This window comes from Myxocyprinus asiaticus, chromosome 6 (assembly GCF_019703515.2).
Source record: "Myxocyprinus asiaticus isolate MX2 ecotype Aquarium Trade chromosome 6, UBuf_Myxa_2, whole genome shotgun sequence".
Taxonomy (NCBI): domain Eukaryota; kingdom Metazoa; phylum Chordata; class Actinopteri; order Cypriniformes; family Catostomidae; genus Myxocyprinus; species Myxocyprinus asiaticus.
In genome coordinates this window covers 3,000,431-3,024,411 of record NC_059349.1, presented here as the reverse complement: position 1 = coordinate 3,024,411, position 23,981 = coordinate 3,000,431, and the positions used below count along the sequence as shown (strand labels likewise).

The window sequence follows — 23,981 nt, the reverse complement described above, 5'->3', positions numbered from 1 at the left end:
AACTGTATTTCTTGATGAACTTTTATTTTGACACCATAAAAAATATTACTCAGCTTGCGGACGATAATGGAATTTTGGTAAAATACAAGCTATTTTTACGGTGTAAAATGTACAACATGCACCAAATGGTTGCTGATATACATAAATGAATATGACCAAAATGATAAATGCAAACAATGGACTGCTTGCACTGAGTCTCATGACATACTTCCACTTTGAAATAGTGCGGCCCGCTAGTTTCCAGTTAAACGTATTTAAATGCGCTGTAGTTTCCTAGTTCCCAAAACGCCACTTAAAATGAGTGTTCGAAAGAGGATTTTAAAGTACGGATCTTTTCAGAGATAGGAGATGAAATATTTTTAACATTACCATGTACAGGGAGGTCACGTGACGCCATGCAAGGAGCAGACGTGTGAGCGACGAGCTCTGCGCATTTTGCTAAATTTTCTATTATTTTCATGTTATAATCTGGTGAATTTGATACACCCAGTTACACAATTGCTCTTTGATGCAAAACATGGCAAAGAAGTCAAAATCCTCGGGCTCTGGAGACATTAAAAGACACTTACGTGTTCAGGATGAAAGCCCCGACAGGCCTACAGACCGGGGACTCGATTTGGATGGCGCGGCGGGAGAGGAGATCCAGCGTCAGTTGTCCAACATGTCGGTGATGTTGACGAAGGTTCTTGCTGACTTGGAGGATCTCGCTGTAATACATCGATCGATTACGGCGATGGAAATAAAAATATCTGAACTAGTTACAAGAGTGACTGATGTTGAGAGACTAATCAATTTTCTGGAATCTTCAGAGAGGGAATTAACCGCTAATCCGCCAGCGACCAAAGTTGATTTGGAACATCTCCTTGAAAATCTTGAAGATCTTGAGAATAGAAGCCGCAGGAATAACGTTCGAATTGTTGGAATTCCTGAGCATGAGGAGGGCAGAGATATGGTGAAATTCCTAGATGAGCTTTTCCCGAGTCTGCTCGACATAACAGGCCACAAGTTGGAAATCGAGCGAGCTCACAGAGTCCTAGCTCACAGATCTGCTGAGGGAGAAAGGCCCCGATCGATTCTGGCCAGATTTCTGAGATCATCCGATAAAAATCTTGTGTTGCGCCAGGCGAGGAGCAAAGGGAAGCTTTCTTGGAAGAACCGTAATATTTTCTTGTTCCCGGACTTTGCGAAGAGAGAAACGCGATCTGTTCAAGGAATATAAGAAACTCTTACATCAGAAAAAGATCTCGTTTGCTCTGATGTTTCCGGCCAAACTGAGAATAGAAACGAAGGTCGGTGGCAAAGTATTTACATGTCCAAATCTGGCAATGTCTTTTATAGAATCAATGACTGAGTAAACCGTTGGATGTTTCTCATGTGAGTGGGTCAACTCGCTGTACTTACTCTTGAGGAAGCTGGGCGACATTTTGGGTTTTTTGCGTTGGCTCTGCCGAGTGGCCGGAGCTTGTTTTGTGAATTACACTTTTCCTTAAATAAACTTTTGCATTGATGTTCCCTGCCAGTTTGAGAGTGGACACTACGGATGACCGCAAAATATCTACATGCTCCACACAAAGGATGTCTTTTATAAAGCTGACGGATTGTGTAAGTCATAGTATATATTTTTATACGGCCTCCAAGTGAATTGACCTGACCATCCGGGGTTTTGTTTCTTTTTGTGTTGGTTCCGCCTAGCGGCTGGAGCTTGTTCTATTGAATAACAGTCCTTTGTAACAGCTGTGAATTAATCTGTTCGTTCTTCGTGCTTATTCCTCCTGCTGGCTGTAGTTTGCTTTTAGTTTTTTTTACGGGACATTGGAATGATTACGTCATCCGCTGAACTCATAACAGCTGGCTCACTGAACATTTGTTTGTCTGTCAGAGGAATCTGAATGGTTTTATATCAGCTGGAATTTGTTTTGTGGAAGATCACACCTTTGAGACAGTTCTGTGAATGAATCTACACGTTCTTTGTGTTCATTCTTCCTATTAACTGGGTTTATTTTACAAAGTATTTTCTGTTATGTAATTTTGCTTCACAAATTTGTGAGGCAAAATTGAGCAATCCGATGGCAAAGTTGTCGTGGGGACTCGTGGGCGTTCATGGACCTTTTGAGTTTAGAGGGACTGTCGCCGGTTGGCGCTGTCGTGCGTGGGGTTAATGCGCACGTTTTTCTTTTTTCTGTTTGTTTTGTTCGGGGAGATGTTCGGGGTTTGATTGTTTCACTAATGGGGAATGTGGTCTGTATAATTTTGTTTTTGACACACAACTGATTTTTTCTACTATATCAATATGTCAGTTGTTAATATGAGTGTACTATCTCTCTCCACATGGAATGTAAATGGGTTGGGTCACCCCATAAAAAGAAGGAAGGTTATTACTTTTCTTAAACGTAAGAAATATGATATAGTGTTTCTTCAAGAAACACATCTCTCCCTGCAGGAAGCTGAAAAATTTGGGAAGATATGGGGTGGACTTTTTTTTTTTCTGTGCTGGCTCAATTAAGAGCAAGGGAGTCATTATATTGGTAAATAAACTTCTACAATTCAAATGTCTCAAACAGACTAAAGATAAATTAGGAAGAGTAATTATTGTTTTAGCTGAAATTCAAGGGCAAAGGTTGACTTTGGCTAATATTTACGCACCTAACGCTGTTGATCAGGGCTTTTTTATAGATCTTGAAGGGATGTTGCAAGCCACTGGCACCCCTCATGATATAATATTGGGAGGACACTTTAATCTTTTGATTGACTCAGTCCATGATCACAGTGATGCAAAAGTGTGTAAACCCCCTAGAGCTACATTGATGCTTCACAGGATGTGTAAAAATCTTGGTCTTTCGGATATTTGGAGACTTTTGAACCCATCTGGTAGGGACTATACATTTTTTTCATCAGTCCATAAGATTTATCCTAGAATAGATTTTTTTTTTTATATCCAAATCCCTCATTTCATCTGTTGTTGATTGCTCAATTGGAAATATCTTAGTTTCAGATCATGCTCTGGTGAGTTTAGAGGTGATGCCACATATAGAGAAAAAGAAATCATATAGTTGGCGCCTTAATGTATCCCTTCTGCAAAATCCTGATTTCCAACAAATGTTAAAGACTGAAATCAGTGTTTATATGGAGACCAACTGGTCCTCAGTATCCTCTGTGCACGTGGCTTGGGAGGCACTTAAAGTGGTTCTTAGGGGCCAGATCATACAGTATGCCGAGGCAGAGCTGAAGCGCCGTATGTCAGCTGATGGCCTCAGAGAACTGACCCGACTGAAATATAGATATAATACTATTTTGTCGCGGAAAGTGGAGTTTTGGTTATTCAGGGCAAGACAGTCATACTTTGAGTCGGGGGACAAAGCAGGGAAGCTTTTGGCTCAATATATAAAGCAGAGAGAGTCTTTTTTTACCATTCCCTCGGTGAAATCTGCTGGTGGTGAAATATTTACCTCAGCCATTGATATTAATAATGCCTTTAAAGAATTCTATCTTGATCTTTATAGTTCCACGCCTTCGTCTACTGATGAAGATATTAGAAACTTTGTGGAACCATTAGATCTTCCTAAACTGACGATTGAGCAAAAACATTCTCTTGATTCTGAGATAACCTTGGAGGAGCTTGACGAGGTAATTAAGTCCCTACCTACAGGCAAAGCTCCGGGGCCAGATGGTTTTGCCGCAGAATTTTTTAGATCCTATGCTACAGAACTGGCTCCACTTTTGTTAGAAGTTTATACTGAATCATTAAAGAAGGGCAAACTTCCTCCAACCATGAAACAAGCCCGGATCAGTCTGATTCTAAAAAAAGGACAAAGATCCAAGCGAGTGTAAAAGTTACCGTCCAATCTCCCTGATCCAGGTAGATGTAAAAATATTGTCAAAAATTTTGGCTAATCGATTAAGTTATGACATCTCTTATACATATAGATCAGGTGGGGTTTATTAGGGGCCGTAGCTCTTCTGATAACATCAGGCATCTCATCAATATCATGTGGTCAGTGGCGAATGATCAGTCTCCGGTCGCTGCCATCTCACTTGACGCTGAAAAGGCGTTTGATGTGGTAGAATGGGATTATCTTTTTAAGATTTTGGAAATGTATGGGTTCGGGAGTACATTTATTGGTTGGATTAAGTTACATTATAGACACCCTGTAGCAGCAGTGGATTAATTTCCAACTATTTTACTCTGAATAGGGGCACTCGGCAGGGTTGCCCTCTTTCCTCATTATTGTTCTGTCTTGCCCTGGAACCATTAGCAGCCACGATAAGAAAGGAGGATGATTTTCCAGGGGTGATGGCGGGAGGTGTGGCGCATAAGCTTCTGCTTTACGCAGATGATATTTTATTATTTGTCTCTGACCCTACTAGATCTATGCCTTGCCTCCACAGAATTATTAATTCCTTTTCCAAGTTCTCAGGATACAAAGTCAATTGGTCTAAATCCGAAGCTTTGGCTCTGACAGCGTACTGTCCAGTAACGGCTTTCCAGCTGGGCGCCTTTCAGTGGCCCAAACAAGGCATTAAGTATTTGGGGATTTTATTCCCAGCAAATTTGCCTGATTTAGTTAGAGTTAATTTTGACCCTTTAATAAAAAGTTTTTCAAGCGATGTGGGCAGGTGGGCTTCATTACATTTATCGATGATTGGGAAGGTTAATGTTATTAAAATGAATTGTATTCCAAAATTCAACTACCTGCTTCAGTCTCTCCCTGTAGATGTCCCCCTCTCTTATTTCAAGCAATTTGATAGCATAGCAAAGTCCCTTATTTGGAATGGTAAGCGCCCCAGGTTAAATTTCAATAAGTTACATAGGCCAATTGACAATGGTGGGTTAGGCCTACCCAAGATTTTGTTTTATTATTATGCGTTTGGTCTTAGACATTTGGCTCATTGGTCGCTTCCACCTGAGAGAGCCCCTCCCTAGTTTTGTATTGAAAAGGAAGTTCTTGCCCCTATCTCGCCACTGCAAAGCCTTTCAATCAAACTAGCCGGAGAGGTTAAGTCGCACCCCGTTATTTTGCATTTGCACTTGATATGGACAAAAGTGTCCAGAGTGTTTAATTCGGATATTTATTTAAACGCAGCCTCGAGCATATGGCTGAACCCTAGACTATGTATTGATAAGTCCCCTTTTTGTTGGTCAGATTGGATTGTGAGGGGGGTTAATACACTCGGTGACCTATATGAGGGTGGAGTATTGAGACCTTTTGAAAATTTGGTTCAACATTTTGGCATTCCCAGATCTCAGTTTTATAAGTATTTACAGCTTCGCCACCTACTCTACACTATTTTTGGGAGTGGCACGCACCCCCCTAAAGTGGCAGGTGCTTTGGGAGTGGTGATTGCTGCTTTTGGAAAAGGCCATGAAGCATCAGTGTATTACTCCCTACTAATTCAGGGTCTGGTGGATGGAGCCTTGACTTCTCTCAAGAGAGTATGGGAAAAAGATTTGAATTTGGTATTGGAGGATGGAGTGTGGACTAAGATTCTTAAAAATGTCAAGTCTGTATCTAGAGATGCAAGGGTTCGCCTTATACAATTTAAGATTTTACATAGATTTTATTGGACCCCCTCTAGATTATATAGGCTTGGTCTTAAAGACACACCCACTTGCTGGTGATGCCAATTAGAAGTTGGAGACACTACCCATGTCTTTTGGGGGTGTGTTAAGATCCAGGAGTTTTGGTTGAGGGTTCAGAGGTATTTGTGTGATGTTTTGAACACTCAGGTTTTGCTTTGTCCCAGACTCTGTATTTTGGGTGATGGGGCGGTCATGCATTTAGGGGATAATCACATAAAAAATTGGGTTCTGACCAGTCTCATGATCAGCAGGCAAGTAATTTTAAGGGGATGGAAGTCAAGTGGAGCACCCTCTTTTTTGGAGTGGTGTGTGGAAATGGGGAGGGTAGCTGCATTTGAATTGGCGGTAAGTAGAAAGCTGGGGTTTAGGGAATTATTTGCTAAAAAAATGGGGCAAATATTTAGTTTTTTTGGGGGACTCTCGGGGAGGGGATATGGAGAGTGTGGTTTAGTTTAATGATGTATGTTTATTATTATTTTATTTATTTGTGTATATATATATATATATATATATATATATATATATATATATATATATATATATATATATATATATATATATATATTATTTTTTTTTATTTGATATATATATATATATTTAAAAAAAAAATTGGATTGTGTGTGTTATGTGGGACCACAGGGGTGTTCATTAGGGGTCAGGGTGGGATTGTATTAGTAGGGTTTAAATGTAAAATGTTGATTCTTTATAAATGTGTTGAGTTTTTTTCCACTGTCATGTGCATAGGAATCAATAAAAATGTTAATAAAAAAAAAAAAAAACATGACCGTGTACAGCTTCTTAATAGTGCGGCCCGCTAGTTTCTGGTTAAACGTATTTACATGCGCCGTAGTTTCCTAGTTCCCAAAACGGCACTTAAAATAAATGTTCAAAAGAAGATTTTAAAGTACGGATCTTTTCAGAGATAGGAGATGAAATATTTTTAACATTACCGTGTACAGCTTCTTCAAAGTTCAGTGGAAGTTTTCAGAGCTTTAATTCAGCCCGAGCCTATCTGAGAATGGCTGGTAAAGCAGATACTCCACTCCAATCCAAGCGCATTTCACCGTTTCTCCTCACACGGAGGTCTGTAGCAGACATTTATTCACAGATCATCTCGAAAAGGAAATGGCAAAAGGTTGAATGAGTCAAAGGCGCTCTTTGAATTAAACAACTATGTGCTTCAGTCACTGCTATGATCCATGTGTAAGGGAGGAAAAATACGCGATGAACGCATGCATCAACCTGTTTTTAATAAATGTATGTTTTAATCCTTATTTTGTGTCACTGTTTCACTGAAAAGTACTGTATATCAATACATTTTAAATGCAAATCCATAAGAGCTGCTAAAGATAATGAGTTATAACGTTTGAAATAGATTAAATATAAATAGTGTGGTTAAATATACAGTATTTTAGCGCAGTTATTTATTTATTTAATTTGATAATACAACTGCTTCATCAGAGTGTTTTTTAAAGCATGGTCAGAGTAAGATAATAGCTTATAAATAAATACATCTTGGACAATTATCCAAAGAAAAGTAATTTGCAATCGTTGTATGGTGGAATTTATTGTTGAATCTCAACTGGTATGAAATATCATCAATGAATGAAACGTGTTAATATGAGATGGCCAGACTGCTGCAGGTTATACATGTTATTATTCAGGAGCTGAGTTTAGCTACATTTGGAAAGGAAAAAATATATTTAGAGGCAAATTTCAGCAAATTATCAAATTGAGACGTCACGTTAGCGCAGAAATATGATTTATTTAATCAACTGACAGCCCTAAAAAAATAATCTGCCTTCCTATGGATAAATCTCTGCATGTAGGCGCACTAAACGCTGTAACCGGAAACGCCTGAGCCGCACTACTTATAAAGCGGAAGCAGTTGTGCAAGTAGCCCATTAGCTGTATTTACAAAACCTGCCATTCACTACAGAAACTGTGCTCTCCTCCACCATTTTGAAAGTTTACGACTCCTCCCATCTTGGAAACTCGGGTATCAAAGGCTCTGTCCCAGTACCCACACTTGTGGTCTTGGCCACTTGAGTGCGCGTGCACGCGAAAGGAAGTGTTCAAGACTGTCCCATGTCTAAACCATGCCAAAGCTCAGTGCAATTAACCCACACTAAATCCACACTAGTGCGAATACCGCTTCGGAGCGGTCTTTCAGGCTAAGTTTATCCCAGAGTTCATCATGATCAGGAGACACACCCCGCCTTCCCGAGCGATCGGTGTATTTTCGCCATGATGACATCAAGGAAAGCTTTTCAACATAAGTTATTTATTATAATCAGATAGTGAAACATAAGTGAAGAATATATTTATTTTAGTCAAAAAATATTCAACATCATATAACGTGTTTGGGATGACTTAATATCAGCATCATAATTACAAAATATTTCAGATGTGTATATTTATATACCTCTTTGTTATCCTTCACGCCCAGTAATCACCTTATTTTGTTTGTTCTTGGCTAATACTGCTGGTCATTTTGGTCATTTATCAGCCAGTGTGGCATACAATACGCGGTCTAGTAAATGTTTTAAAATTAAAAAATGTTATGTATTTAAAATATACGTTTTAATGCTTTTGATTTGTTGTATGAAACCACATACTGATAAGTTGTGTAAAGCCGTCTTTTGTCATCTTATATAAATAATGTTTTGTATTAGTAGCTATTAATGGATCACACAGGTTTACAGAATAAAATTTTTATTTTTTTAATTAACTTTTATGCAGTGTATTGAGAAACAAATTAGAAAGTTATTGTTTATATTTCATATTTTACAGCAGTTATAGACGATGCAATTTTACAGTTAAACATTTTTTAATGTGCAAAGTATTGAAAATCAAAATGAGTAAAACTAATTAACTTTTACAATTATTTTCATGAAATAAAAACATATTTTCTACAATACAATACATTTCCAACAACCAAAAGTGTATTAATAAATAAAAAGATGGGTAACATTTTTCAGTTATTTAATAAGTAGGCTATAACAGTCACAGCTACCAAACACACAAGTCTTCAGCTGAGTGAAAAGACAAAGTCCACGAGTGTCCCAACCTGCCATCAAAAGTCATCCACACACTCGCAGTCTTCACGTGTACTTGCACACTAGTGGCCAAACACAGGAAATACGTAAGACAAGTGGGTAAGTAGGCAAGACCAAAACCGCAAGTGGGGGTATTGGGACAGGGCCAACTGAGCTCAGTTTTCCAGTAATAATTACGACTTGAGGGGTCGTTCATGAGCAACTTCCGAGTGGAAAACCCGTATTTACAATCATTTCTATAGCACGTGAAGGCAGCATGTCACGCATGACTAATTTCACCTTTCATTTATTTTTGATTTTCTAATTCCTCATTATTATTTGATTTGGGCTCAAATAAAAGTGCAATAAATCTGTTTAAATGTAATAAAAATCTCAAATGACAGAATAATTGTTATTAAAAAGTTACTGTAATTGAGCAAAATATTCACGATTATTATGTAACTATTAGCGTGCTGCTCTAATGAGGATTTTCCATCCGTTTAGACATTTGAAAAATTCATAAACTTTCCCTGTATCTTCTCATAACGGAGTACACTTCTAGACTCACAGAAGGGTGTAATCCTACAAATATCTTTATGTATTTCAATATCTCTATGTATTTATTCTTTTTAACAACCCTATTAAATTGTAATCGGCTCAAATTAAACATTATATACGCCAAAAACTGCAATGTGGACGTAAAAGGCACCGAATTGTAAAACTAACACAGAAACATCCTGACCTCCAGCAGTCTGATACACAACACAATTAATATACAAGGAGAACATGTGTACGAGTAACTCTGTATGTGTAACTAGATCTCTGCTAATTCAAGTAATCTCAATATTTACTGAATGTAAAGTAAAAGCACAATGTGTAGAAGCCCTTTAAACAGACACAAAAATAACAGTATCGTGTTGTTGGAACACACTTGTAATGCTCTGCAGCACTTCTAACCGTTTTGTATCGTTTTATGTACCTTTAATCCTGTAGACAAACCTGAAAGAGAAACAACAGACCGACGAATCACAGCGCAGCTTTATGACGTCACAACAATACAGCGGTTCAGAGAATCAAAATAAAAGTCTTACTACGAGCCCTGAAAAATGTACACAATATTATAGTGGGATTTAAGAAAGAAAAATTATTAAATGTTGCCTAATATAGCATCTTTACTGTTCATTAAATATTTTAAAAATATTTAGATGACCTGTAATTTCAAGAATACAAGAATACATACACTAGTTTTTAGTGTTAATTTTTCACACGTCAATGTGCTGATAAATTTGATGTCCACATATGTAGATTTTGGGACATTATTCCCTCAAAAGTAAAAAAAAAAAAAGAAAGAAAAGGAAACATGTTATTTTGAATAACTTTCAACGTAAACACATCTGTCGGTCATTTTAATACATTTTATTGCACTTTATTTTTTATCACTACAATATGGTTCTATTAAAGTCTCAAATCCAGGGGTGTAGATTCTGGGAAGGTATGGGATCCCCCCTCCCCCCAGTAATCAAAACAAGCAAGTGCAACCCCCCCATTGTCAGGTGTGCCATGGAAAATTATCAAATTCCACAAAATAAATAAAAGCATGTCACAAGCTTTTGTGATTGTGAAGAGCTACGATTAATGTGTAAAAGTGACTGATATTTGTACACGTTAAGGGTCTTTCACATGACTCGCATCAGCGCTGCAGAATACATTGAAGTCTATGAAGTGATGTCACTTTTCGCCAAAGTGTTTTTCACACACATGTTTTTTTCTTCACCAATAATGTCTTTGAGAGTACTAAGCAAAATATTTAAAAACTGTCCAAATCTGTGAGGAGATATTGGATGTCTCATCATTTCTTTTAATTAAATATTAGCTTATTGTTTACGAATATCTGAGACCCCAGTTACTGAACTAATTTAAATTCACCAAGAAAACGCTTAGACCTAAACATAAACGAGTCCTTTTATTACTTTCTGCTATCAAAGCAACTGCCAGTTTTTTTCTCTCTTCCAAACATGTTTTCAATGTTTATTGTGCACATCTCCTGCTTTTTTTATGTGGCAAACTCGTAAAATCGCCCCTCTGTGATGCTTTCTGCAACTCTTGTCATGTAGAGGGCAATGCGGGGCTTGACGCTGGCATTGAACGGAGCGTTGACGACTCGACTCAACTCATGTGAATTGCGCTTTACAATGACGAAAGAATATTATTGAAACTCAAAATGATTATTATTAGGCTATTATTGTTGTATTTATTATAAAAGTCATGCTCAGCAGTTTAAATCTGTAGGAAAATGATACCGTAGATCTGCTTTGTGTTTATAATTCTTATACTGAAGTCAGTAGATTTGTAGTCATGCAAGTTTTAATAAAGGAGAAAATAAGGACGTTATTGAAACTCACTATTATTACACTATTATTATTGTCTTTTTGGATGAAAAATAATGCTCAGACTGAAGGAAGACTATAGATCTGCTTTGTTCTTTTAATGCTTAAACACTATAAAGTCTCTTGGTAGATTTCGGTCATGAACGACTCAAAATGATTCACTGACTCACTCATAGCACAAAAGACGCTCATTTGTCGCCACCTAGTGACATTTCCAGAAGGGGTCACTGAACTAATCAGTTAATAAAATTGAACAAATTTGTGAGACAGAAGCAAGCCTCACCAAAATACTCTTTATTTTTGCAGCTAATTCTGCACGATTGTAAACTTGAATAAACTTGAATCACTAAAATAGCTGGAATTGGTGCTTTTAGCTTATTCTTTAAAATGTCCCCAGAAAAAATGTTTATGATTGTCTTTCCTTTTTCGCCCCTCATGAGTTGGCATCCCTGTAATTTGTTGTGGCATTGCAAGAACAAATCTACAAATTAGAAAAGAAGCAAATTTGTTGTTTTTTCATTACCCACTTAGCGCTATTGCCACCTGTGACCTCACACAGCGTAGCCTACCTATGTGACTTGTTTTTTTTTAGTTTTAGTTTTTTTGCATAGCCGAATTTCAAATATTACAAGTAAACATGCTACTAAGACGGACAGAAAACATGGACAAGTTCTTGAAAAGGAAAAATATTGACGATGGTTAGCCTATGTGGGATAGTGGTGTGCCGTATAATTTTTTAGTCGTAAAAAGTGTGCCGTGGCAGAAAAGAAAATCTGTTGGGAAACACAGATTTAAACCATGATCAATGGAAACATGCAAATGCTTCACACATTACTCATCTTGTGGACGATTTAATGTAGTTTTGGTCAAATACAAGCTATTTTTACAGGATAAAAATGTACAACATGCATCAAATGGTTGCTGAAATACATAAATGAATATGACCAAAACGGTAAGCGCTAACAATTAACTGTAAAAAATAACAAGACCTGTCACTCACTACAGAGACCATACTCTCCTCTGTCATGTTGAAAGTTTACAACTCCTCCCAACCTGGAAACTCGGGTATCAAAATTATCTCAGAGTTTCCCAGTCGTAATTACGACTTGAGGTGTCATTCATGTGCAACTGCCGAGTGGGAAACTCGTATTTACAATAATTCCGATAGCACGTGAAGGCAGCATAATATCAACTGGAAGACCATTCCACAACCTTGGACCAGCAACAGAAAAGGCAAGATCACCTTTAAGCTTTACGCAAAACCAAGGGATCGTAAGATGTTGGTTAGCTGAACTTAGAGATCTACATGAGTAGTGAAGATTAACAAGATTAGTAATTTAACCAGGAACAATTCCATGAACCACTTTAAAAACATATAGCAGGACCTTATATTGAATCCTGTATTGAACCTGTACCAATGTAGGTTCATGATTGATTAGTTTTGCCTGATTATACACTATGGGGAGCTCTCGCGGGTTTTCCCTCATTCCAAATAAAGTTTTCTGTGAGGAAACATCTAGAGTTTTTCTGTTATTAATCTTCTCCTCTATTTTCCAGTATGACAGTTATTTTTTGGTTAATATAGTGTACAATAATCTAATATATAATGTTTAACTGCTTGCATTAATTGGTATGTTTAGTCTGTGTTTGGTCGAGGTATTTGCAAGCCTAATTAGAGTAAAGGTGTGTAAGTTTGGAGCTCCATCTTGTGTATATGGCACAAAGCTCACATGTGGAGTACATGTACAGTGCATCCGGAAAGTATTCACAGCGCTTCACTTTTTCCACATTTTGTTATGTTACAGCCTTATTCCAAAATGGATTAAATTCATTATTTTCCTCAAAATTCTACAAACAATACCCCACAATGACAACGTGAAAGAAGTTTGTTTGAAATCTTTGCAAATGTATTAAAAATAAAAAACGAAAGAAATCACATGTACATAAGTGTTGGGCCTCATGTATTCAGATAGAAGACAAAGGCAGGCCTAACAGTCGTAAAAACTTAACTCAAGCCCCCACATACCATGTCGTAAATCTTACTGATAAAAATCGCGCCAAAATCAAACAAAGGGAGTCCAAAACAGACTACAAATCCATGAAGCCTTGCTCACTAAAGGATCGAACTCTCAACTCCTATTGGATGAGGCACACAACACAACGTCCCTCAAACATGACATCATCAGGAGTTGAAATACCTCTGAAATGCTTCCAGAATTCGCTTCCAGCGACTACAGCGTGTGGATGCAGCTCTTCGCTGCTCTCTGGTGCAACCTCGTGGCACAAGGAAGTAACGTCTGACTTGAAACTGTGGCCATAAAATCTCCATCTCACTGGACGAGTTGAGGTTACTCTGTGTTCAACCGAACACTCTAACGGATCTGAAGGAGACTGCCAAGCAATTCGCATCTTCATCCGTTTGCCTACAGAAGTGAAGAGATTAAAGATTTCTCTTCTATCTTCAATCAAGTCGACATTTCTGAGTCCTCTGCCAGCCTGCCGAGAATCAACAGCCGTACCGCCCGCTGACAGAGCGAGGAAACGGCCTCCCGTCATCACCCGAGCCTCAAGGAACCGTGTCAGAGTTAAAGGACGGAGGAAAACACATTCTACCTGTGTCCTCATGCGATTCAAGTAAGAGGTTTACGTCTGGGCAGAGATAGAATATTATAGTGTGTTATTCTTGTGTTTCAAGGTTTTTGCTTGTACAGTTTACGGACCGCCATGTCCGCTCATTATTAATACTCAGGGTATTTTTCCTGAAAATCGATATTCTTCGGATGTCGATTTTCCTAAGAAAACAATCTAATATTGAGACTGTTTTACTATTTGGTTATTAGTCCCTGATTCCAGGGTGGTGCCCCGTCAATGTTAATCCTTATTAATATTCTATTGATTTTTGATAATTGATAATTATCTTTGATGATTTTTTAATTTGAATGATCAATAAGCTAGTGTTAATTTTAATTAATGTTTCATCGATGTTAACAATTAATGATTATCTTTGATAATTGTTTGATTTAAAGGATTTTAAAAAAAGCTAACATTGATTCTCATCAATGTTCTATTGATTTTAATAATTAATAATTATCTTTGATAATTATTAATTATTGCTAATAACCAAACTTGCTCCTAAATGTAGCACACTACATTTACTGGAGCCCCATATGAGGTTTTAATGAGTTAGATTCAATTAATTAATTTAAATATTAATTAATAATTAAATAAATAATTATTAATCATTTCTGATAGTAACACTGATCTAAACAACCAGTAAAGCCCTACATAAGTATTCACAGCCTTTGCTCAATACTTAATTGAAGCACCTTTGGTACCAATTACAGCCTCAAGTCTTTTTGAGTATGATGCTACAAGCTTGGCACACCTATTTTTGGGCAGTTTCTCCCATTCTTCTTTGCAGGACCTCTAAAGCTCCATCAGGTTGGATGGGGAGTGTCGGTGCACAGCCATTTTCAGATCTCTCCAGAGATGTTCAAATGGGTTCAAGTCTGGGCTCTGGCTGGGCCACTCAAGGACATTCACAGGGTTGTCCCAGAGCCACTCCTTTGTTATCTTGGCTGTGTGCTTAGGGTCATTGTCCTGTTGGAAGATGAACCTTCACCCCAGTCTGAGGTCCAGAGTGCTCTGGAGCAGGTTTTCATCAAGGATATCTCTGTACATTGCTGCATTCATCTTTCCCTCGATCCTGGCTAGTCTCCCAGATCCTGCCACTGAAAAACATCCCCACAGCATGATGCTGCCACCACCATGCTTCACTGTAGGGATGGTATTGGCCAGGGGTACAACATAAGCATAGAGTGAAAGTGCTGATGGTTACCCCTGTCTCTTCTGTCTATTGGTAAGTTGAATACATTCACTAACAGTTGTTATAATAAAAAATTAATCAAGTGTTCTATTGTGTTTAAGTTTTAGGTCATTAATATCCCACATGTATTTACTAACACAAATGTATTCTTAGTATTCATCACTAAAAGTATGTTTCTGCCTAACTTTGCTGTTGCGTTTGGACTTATTGTTCTCTCTTCATGTTTGTTCCAGCTGGATAAAGCCTGTGTTCCATTCGAGGCTGGACTCAACCTTGGGGAAAAGATAGCCATTGTTTTGTTCTGTCTAATGGTGTCACTGTAGGAGGTGTCACTAAGTCAGAGGAACTGTATGCCAAGGGTATCTAAAAAGAAAAGAGCCCTATCGATCTACAACTCACCTTTTACCATTATCTGCAGACCAACTGAGACTTCGTGGTTCCAGCTGATCAATGTTATGTTTCTAAATATATATTCCATAAATATCAATATGGTAAACTCAGAAGCCTGTAAGCCTGTAAAGATGACATCAACTAATTTGCATTTGCCTGTAATTGTTAGCCATTTTTGTATTGTAAGTTAGTTCGAGGGTAGATCCTCAACTCATTTTCTGTTTCTATCTTTGCCTTTGGAAATGTGAAGAACTTTGTCTTCAATAAACTCTCTTCTTCAACTAAGTGAAACTTCAGCTTTGACTCCTGGTCTTCATTGTTCATACTGGTCTCTTTACTGGGTGTGAGAAAAGTTGACCTTTTAGGTATTAGATGACTTCTAAGTAAATATATTTAAGCAAGCTGACATTTCATAACTAGTAATTTGGCTGGTGACTAACACAAGATTTGAGGAAAATTTATGATTGAATTGTTCCATTGTCTCCTGTGGTGCCAGATGTGTACACAACTATTAATTCTGTTCCAGCAGACCACACTTATTTTACTGTTATTGATCTATGTTCTGCCTTTTTCAGTGTGCCAGTCTTGCCTCTCACGCAGCCCCTGTTCGCGTTCACGTACGGAGGCCGACAATACACATGGATAAGAATGCCCCAGGGATTTAGAGACTCACCTGCTGTGTTCTCTGCTGTAGTGCATGCTACTTTGAAAGACACCAAGCTACCGCCACAGACCTGTCTGCTGCAATATGCTGACGAAATCCTGGTTTCAAGGCGTCAAAAGACAAGCTGCAATGGGTGAAACCGAGAGTTGACTATCTGGGTTATGAGCTGCAGAAAGGAACAATTTGTCTCTCCTCTTCTAACCACCTTTCAGCATCCGTCAACAAAGACCCAAATGCAAAATTTTCTGGGCCTAGTTAATTACTGTCGAGCCTGGATCCCGAACTGCTCATTGTACGACAAGATATTGAGAGAGGCCATACTCTCAGTGGCAGAAGAGCCCATAAAATGGACATGGCTTTCAAGCACTTTTGTAAAAGTCTAAGTTTCCCATCAGCTCTAGGTCTGCCAAACTATGGTGAACCTTTCCATCTGTAAGTGCATGAGGCTGGAGGCACAGCACCAGTGATCCTCACCCAGTCCCATGGTGTACCATACAGACCGGTGGCATACTTGTCGAAGACATTAGATGCAGTCGCCAAAGGCCTCCCTGCGTGTCTGCGGGCAGTTGCTGCTGCGGCATTGATGGTACAAGATGCAGAACGCATTGTTCTTTCACACCCTATGACTTTGCACACCTCGCATCAGGTAGGAGCAATTATCAGAATCAGAATCAGAATCAGAATGAGCTTTATTGCCAAGTATGCTTACACATACAAGGAATTTGTCTTGGTGACAGGAGCTTCCAGTGTACAACCATACAAAAACAATACAAAAACAGCAGCAAGACATAGATAATAATAAAAAATAAAAAACAAAAAATTATTATACACATACGTACAGACACACACACATACATACATACATACATACACACATACACATGGGTAGTGCAAATCTAATACAATCTGTTATTTACAGTGTAAATACAAATCTGTTATGTGCAGTGCAAATGTTTTTTTTTTGTTTTGTTTTTTGTTTTTTCAGAGGAATGAAGTGGCAGAAGAGGTTGGATGTGTTGGATAAATATAAAAAAGACTAAACTGTGTATTGCACATAGTTATTGCTCAATGGGGCAATTTATCTGTTCATGAGATGGATAGCCTGAGGGAGCTCTGACGCATCGGCCAGAAGGCAACATTTCAAAAAGGTAGTGGGCAGGGTGATATTTCCAGCCTCTTTCCTCACTCTGGAAGTGTATAGTTCTTGAAGGGGGGGCAGGGGGCAACCAATAATCCTCTCAGCAGTCCGAACTGTCCTTTCTAGTCTTCTGATATCTGATTTCGAACCAAACCAGACAGTTACTGAAGTGCAGAGGACAGACTCAATGACCGCTGATTAGAACTGTATCAGCAGCGCCTGTGGCAGGTTGAATTTCCTCAACTGGCGAAGGAAGTACAACCTCTGCTGGGCCTTTTCCACAGTGGAGTCAATGTGGGTCTCCCACTTCAGGTCCTGTGAGATGGTAGTGCCCAGGAACCTAAATGACTCCACTGCTGCCACAGTGCTGTTTAGAATGGTGAGGGGGGGTCAGTGTTGGGGTGTTCTTCCTAAAGTCCACAGTCATCTCCACCGTTTTGAGCGTGTTCAGCTCAAGGTTGTTTTGACTGCACCAGACAGCCAGCTGTTCAACCCCCCTTCTGTATGCAGACTCATCATTATCTAGGATGAGGCCGATGACAGTGGTGTCATCTGCAAACTTCAGGAGCTTGACAGAGGGGTCCTTGGCGATGCAGTCATTGGTGTAGAGGGAGAAGAGTAGTGGGGAGAGCACACATCCCTGGGGGGCACCAGTGCTGATTGTACAGGTGCTGGAAGTGAGTTTCCCCTGTCTCACAAGCTGCTGCCTGTCCATCAGAAATCTGGTAATCCACTGACAGATAGACAAGAGAACAGAGAGTTGGTGTAATTTATTCTGGAGTATAGCTGGGATGATGGTGTTGAAATCCAAACTGAAGTCCACAAAAAGGATTCTTGCATATGTCCCTGGTCTGTCCAGATGTTGCAGGATATGATGCAATCCCATGTTGACTGCATCATCCACAGACCTGTTTGCTCGATAAGCAAATTGAAGGGGATCTAGAAAGGGTCCAGTGATGTTCTTCAGTTGGGCCAACACCAGTCTCTCAAATGATTTCATGACCACAGACATCAGGGCGACAGGTCTGTATTCATTAAGTCCAGTGATTTTTGGTTTCTTTGGGATGGGGATGATAGTGGAACGTTTGAAGCAGCATGGGACTTCACACTGCTCTAGTGATCTATTGAAGATCTGTGTGAAGATGGGGGCCAGTTGGTTAGCACAGGATCGAAGACATGCAGGTGAAACACCATCTGGGCCCTGTGTTCTTTCCTTATACTTTGTAGTAGAAAGACGTGGCTCACATCATTTTCACAGATCTTAAGTGCAGGTTGAGTAGCAGGAGGGGGGAGGAGGGGGATTGCAGGAGGTGTTGGTGTTTGTGTGAAGTGAAGGTTAGAGTGGGTGTGGGGTGTGAGATTGGGCCTTTCAAATCTACAGTAGAACACATTCAAGTCGTCAGCCAGTTGTTGGTCCACCACAGGGTTGGGGGTAGGAGTCCTGTAATTCGTAAATTGTTTCATGCCACTCCACACTGATGCAGGGTCGTTAGCTGAAAACTTGTTTTTCAGCTTCTCAGAGTATCTTTTTTTAGCCGCTCTGATTCCCTTATTCAGTGTGTTCCTGGCCTGATTGTACAAGACTTTATCCCCAACTCTGTAAGCATCCTCTTTGGCCTGACGAAGCTGCCTGAGTTCTGCTGTAAACCATGGTTTGTCACTGTTAAATTTTAAATAAGTCCTAGTAGGAATGCACATTTCCTCACAAAAACTGATATATGATGTAACAGTATCTGTGAGCTCATCCAGATTGGTGTCTGCAGCCTCAAAAACACTCCAATCAGTGCAGTCAAAGCAGGCTTGTAGTTCCAGCTCTGCTTCGTTGGTCCATCTCTTTACAGTCCTTAATACAGGCTTAGCGGATTTTAATTTCTGTCTGTAGGTTGGAAGAAGATGAACCAGACAGTGATCAGATAATCCCAAAGCTGCTCTAGGAAAGAGCGATATGCATCCTTTATTGTTGTGTAGCAGTGGTCCAATATATTGTCTCTGGTTGGGCATGTGATGTGCTGTGTGTATTTGGGCAGTTCACGTGTGAGGTTTGCTTTGTTAAAATCCCCGAGAATAATAATAACTGAGTCCGGGTATTGTTGTTCCGTGTCTGTGATTTGATCAGCCAGCTGTTGCAGCACTGTGTTCAAACACGCGTTTGGCGCGATATACACACTCACCAGAATAAACGAGGAAAACTCCCGCGGCGAGAAGAAAGGCTTACAGTTAATAAAGAGCACGTCCAAATTAGGACAGCACATCCTCATTAACGTTGTTACATCTGTACACCAACTTTCATTGATGTAAAAGCATGTTCCACCGCCTCTTGTTTTCCCTTTTAAATCTGCGATGCGATCCGCTCTGAACAGCTGGAAGCCCGACAGATGTAACGTTCTGTCCGGAATGGCTTCACTCAGCCAGGTTTCTGTGAAGCACAAGGCAGCAGAGTTTGAAAAGTCCTTGTTTGTGCAGGTGAGGAGATGTAGTTTGTCCGTTTTGTTAGGGAGAGAGCGGAGATTTGCAAGATGAATGCTCGGCAGCGTTGTTGGAAAGCTGCGCCGACAGAGCCTGACCAGCGCGCCTGCTCTTCTCCCTCGCCTGCGTCTCATAGCACGTTTAAACAACACAGCCGTGCCTCCAACTAGAATGTCAAACAAAACGTCCGAATATTCAAAATCAGGGAAAAGATTGACTGGTGTATGCTGTCAAATGTTCAGCAGTTCGTCTCTGGTAAAACTGACTGAAAAATGATTACTAAACACAGGACAAACAAACAAAAATAACAAAACAATAGGAGCGCTCCACACCGAGGCGGCCATCCGCGGCACCATCATGATGTAATTATGCACAATATTACTACACAACACAAGACAGCACAACGTCGATTGGGATAAGAGGCTATTTTGTTGGCTACTGTTAATCTGACTATTAAACCAACCTCCGTTGTGCATGGTCCAACTTTGTCATTGCACAAATTGTTAACCAATGACCAGTTTTCTGATGATTTACATGATCGCATTGGATTCACATTGGATCGTCTGCATGCATCCACCTCTTGCAGGCCATACGTTTCCTCGTCTGCCTGGAGGAAGAGGATCACTGGTATATAGATGGGTCATGTTCAAAACCGAGTGATGCTGTATACTGGTGTGGTTATGCCATAACTGAACTTCAAAATCGTATTATCGAAGCATATTCACATCCATACAAATCCGCACAAGCAGCTGGGTTGTTTGCATTGATTAGAGCATGCCAATTGGCTAAAGACAAATCAATAAATATATACACAATGCATAGGGGTGGCGCACAATTTTGCCGTGATGTGGGAAGAAAGAGATTTTAAGACAGCTGAGGGCAAGTTAAGCTAAGTTGGGGGAGCCAAAGTATCTGGGTCCAGCTACTATCCTGGCAGTGACCAGTAATGGAGTGCTAAACAGATCTGCAGCCACGTGAAACCTGCACCTGAGGAGAGCCCGACTATTTCGAAAGCGAACGGTGAAAGTACTGGAGAAGCTGAACACGCAGCGCCAGTGCCTAACCGGGAACTTGAGAATTAGGAGGGCCGGAGGAGGGATGAACACTACATAATATTGATATGCTTCATTATATACACTTACACGCTGTCGAAGTCAACTGAGATTCTGAGTGATCCTTCCAGGATCAAAGTGAGCATTATGAGAAAGGTTGACCTTTGAGCTATTAGTTGACTTCTCAGTAAATATATTTAAGCAAGCTGACATGTTGTAACGAGTGCTGGCTGCTGGCAATGATGAAGACGATGACGAAGTGTAGAGAACCCAAGTACAGTTTATTTACAAACTGTGATAACCTATTACCCTAACTACAAACGTGAATCAAAACATAAACATGAACTTGACTATAACTTAAAACTTGACATAAACATAACCTGGCTTGACTTGGCTAGCACAAAACACATCCACATACCTTCAATACTTGACAATGGCAAACATGAGGGCTTAAATACTAGACATGGGAAACATCAACCAATGAACAGACAGAACTGTAACGAGATAATTAAACAAACCAATGAAAACATGACACATGAACATGGAGGGAAAACAGGAATCACATGACAAGAGAAACAGGAACTAAACTTTTCAAAATAAAAGACATGAATCAACAAAATGCACATGACATATCCCCCCCACTAAGGGGCAGCTCCCGACGCCCCAACACATAAACAAAACATGACATAAATTCAAAGTTCTGTAGGGAGCTGGGGGGGGGGGGGGTCTTGAGGCATGGGGCGTGGTGTGGCGTGAAAGGGCGAGGGGCATGGGACCAGGGCAGAGTCCGTGGGGGGTGGAGCCGTGAGAGGCTCGAGGGGCGGAGCCATGGAACTTGGTGCTCAGAGAGTAGCCAAAGACTCGAAGGGCCAGGGTGGACCAAAGCGGCACTGGAGGCTCGGAGCAGCAAGGCGGAGCTGGGGGATCGGAAGACTGAGGTGGAGCCGGTGGGACTGAGGACCAAGGTAGAACCGTAGGGAAGGAGGTCCCCGGTGGAGCTGACAGATTGGAGGGACGAGACGCAGCCAGAGGATCGGAGAGCCAAGGCGGAGCCAGGTGACCGACAGACCAAGGAGGAGCCGGAGGGACCCCGGCAAAGCCGAGTTGCTGTGACGTGGCATGGAGCAGGCTGAGGCGTTGCCGTGACATGGCATGGAGCAGGCTGAGGCGTTGCCATGATCAGGCATGGAGCAAAAGATGGCGCTAGCTCAGCGACCATGATGAGGAATTCTGGTTTGGCGGCCATGACATGAAACTCTGGCTTGGCAGCCATGACGTGGAACTCTGGCTTGGCAGCCATGACGTGGAACTCTGGCTTGGCAGCCATGACGTGGAACTCTGGCTCGGCGGTGGCCACGTCGTGGAACTCTGGCTCGGCGGTGGCCACGTCGTGGAACTCTGGCTCGGCGGTGGCCACGTCGTGGAACTCTGGCTCGGCGGTGGCCACGTCGTGGAACTCTGGCTCGGCATCCTCCTCCCCCACAGTGAACGTGGAACCGATGATCTGTAGGGCGAGGTCGATATATTGAGCCAGGCTGAGGGAACTGTGACCGCCAGGCATCGAGGAAATCGGCTCACATAACCCCACCCTAAAAATGTCCTTGAGGGCGACCACATTAAAATCCACCTGGCTGGCCAGAGCGCAAAAGTCCTCTATGTACTCCTCCAGGGGATGATTCCCCTGACGTAGCCATATGAGTAGAATTGCTGGGTTCCTAGTCGGTAAAGTATTCTGTAATGAGTGCTGGCTGCTGGCAATAATGAAGACGATGACGAAGTGTAGAGAACCCAAGTGCAGTTTATTTACAAACGTGATAACCTATAACCCTAACTACAAACGTGAAACATAAACTATGTTTATGACTTAAAACTTGACTTGACATAAACATAACCTGGCTTGACTTGGCTAGCACAAAACACATCCACATACATTCAATACTTGACAATGGACAATGGCAAACATGAGGGCTTAAATACTAGACATGGGAAACATCAACCAATGAACAGACAGAACTGTAACGAGATAATTAAACAATAAACCAATGAAAACATGACACATGAACATGGAGGGAAAACAAGAATCAAATGACAAGGGAAGCAGGAACTAAACTTTTCAAAATAAAAGACATGAATCAACAAAATACACATGACACATGTCACAGCTACTCAGTTCCTATTTTCAGTGTGTGTGTGTGTGTGTGTGTGTGTGTGTGTCAATAACATAAATCACGTGGAAAGGGTTCCCTGTTTTACTCCTCCGAGTGTCTGAGGTCAAAAGTTGAATACCACTCAGTTCTAGAATATTTTTGTTTCAATTACATAATTAATGCAGAATCTGTATATATGTCTTTTTCAAATAAGGTAATGACTGATTGTGTTTTTTCTGTGATTTTGGACTGGCAGGTGTTGTTAGCCAGTAGATTGTACTGCACTTCAGTGACAGTTTAGGTAAATGTTTGACTATTAGTGACTATTTTAGATCAATCCTGCTGGAGTTACAGGCATTTTACACTTTGTGACATTGAGTTGCTAATTTGTGGACTGGACTCAGCTGTGTAGCAAAAAGTAATTAGTACTTACATTTACATTTACATTTATTCATTTGGCAGACGCTTTTATCCAAAGCGATTTACAAAAGAGGAAAACAAAAGCGAATCATCTTAAGGAGAGAGTGGTATGAATAGTGCCATACTACAAAGTTTCACTAGCATCAGAATAATATTCAAAACAGATTATAAGTGCAACAATAATTTTTTTAAAATTTGTATTAATGACTGGTTAAGTCTGGTTAACTCACTAGTACTTAAGTGAAAAGCACTGTAGCAGTAGTGAAAGCACTGTAGAGGAAGCGGCAGCCCTCTTCATGTGGTTTGCTAATTTCCAACAAATTCACTCTTCTCTCATCTCTCTGCAATAAGATATCTTTCGAAAATCATGCCAATACTACCACTAATACTGCTAATATTCACTTTTTGGTCATCTGTCATCCTCCAGGTCATCTAGGCAACTTTGTTGAGGAGCTAGATGTATTGCTGTCCTCATTCCCTGAGTATGGCACTCTGCTGGTGGTCTTTGAGGTCTTCAACATCCACCTGGACAAACCTTCATCCGAAGTTGACAAATCTCAACTACGCTAACGCCTACCAGGACAGCCAGGAACCTGGGAGTGGTGGTGGATGACCAGCTAACTTCACTGTCAACATCTCATCAGCCGCCCGTTCTTGCAGGTGTGCTCTTTACAACACCAGGAAAATCAGACCTTTCCTGTCTGAATATGCTACAAAGCTCCTAAAGCAATCTCTGGTCATTTCAAGACTAGACTACTGTAATGCCCTGTTGGCCAGTTTCCTAGATAGCATGATTTAGCCACTGCAGATGATCCAGAATGCAGCAGGGCATCTGGTCTTCAATCAGCCAAAGAGGGCTGATGTCACCCCACTCT

The 23,981-nt window shown here is 40.4% G+C and overlaps 1 protein-coding gene across 11 annotated transcripts in view; it reads right to left on the bottom strand.

Annotated features, from left to right (window-relative positions):
- The window catches only part of LOC127442946 (gastrula zinc finger protein XlCGF7.1-like), an 898,889-nt gene that overhangs the window by 854,741 nt on the left and 20,167 nt on the right, over nt 1-23,981 (bottom strand). For 2 of the 11 annotated variants that reach the window (XM_051701369.1, XM_051701367.1), the window contains exons 1-2: nt 9,596-9,659; nt 6,529-6,691 (exon numbers count right to left, since the gene is read on the bottom strand). The exons of 3 other annotated variants lie outside the window; for them this stretch is intronic. The gene's annotated coding sequence lies outside the window, so the exon portion shown is untranslated. Of the gene's footprint in view, nt 1-569; nt 3,110-6,363; nt 6,378-6,528; nt 6,692-9,595; nt 9,661-23,981 lie in introns of those variants that run through there. 6 more of the 11 variants (XR_007897559.1, XM_051701370.1, XM_051701372.1 and 3 more) reach the window with 6 other exon arrangements.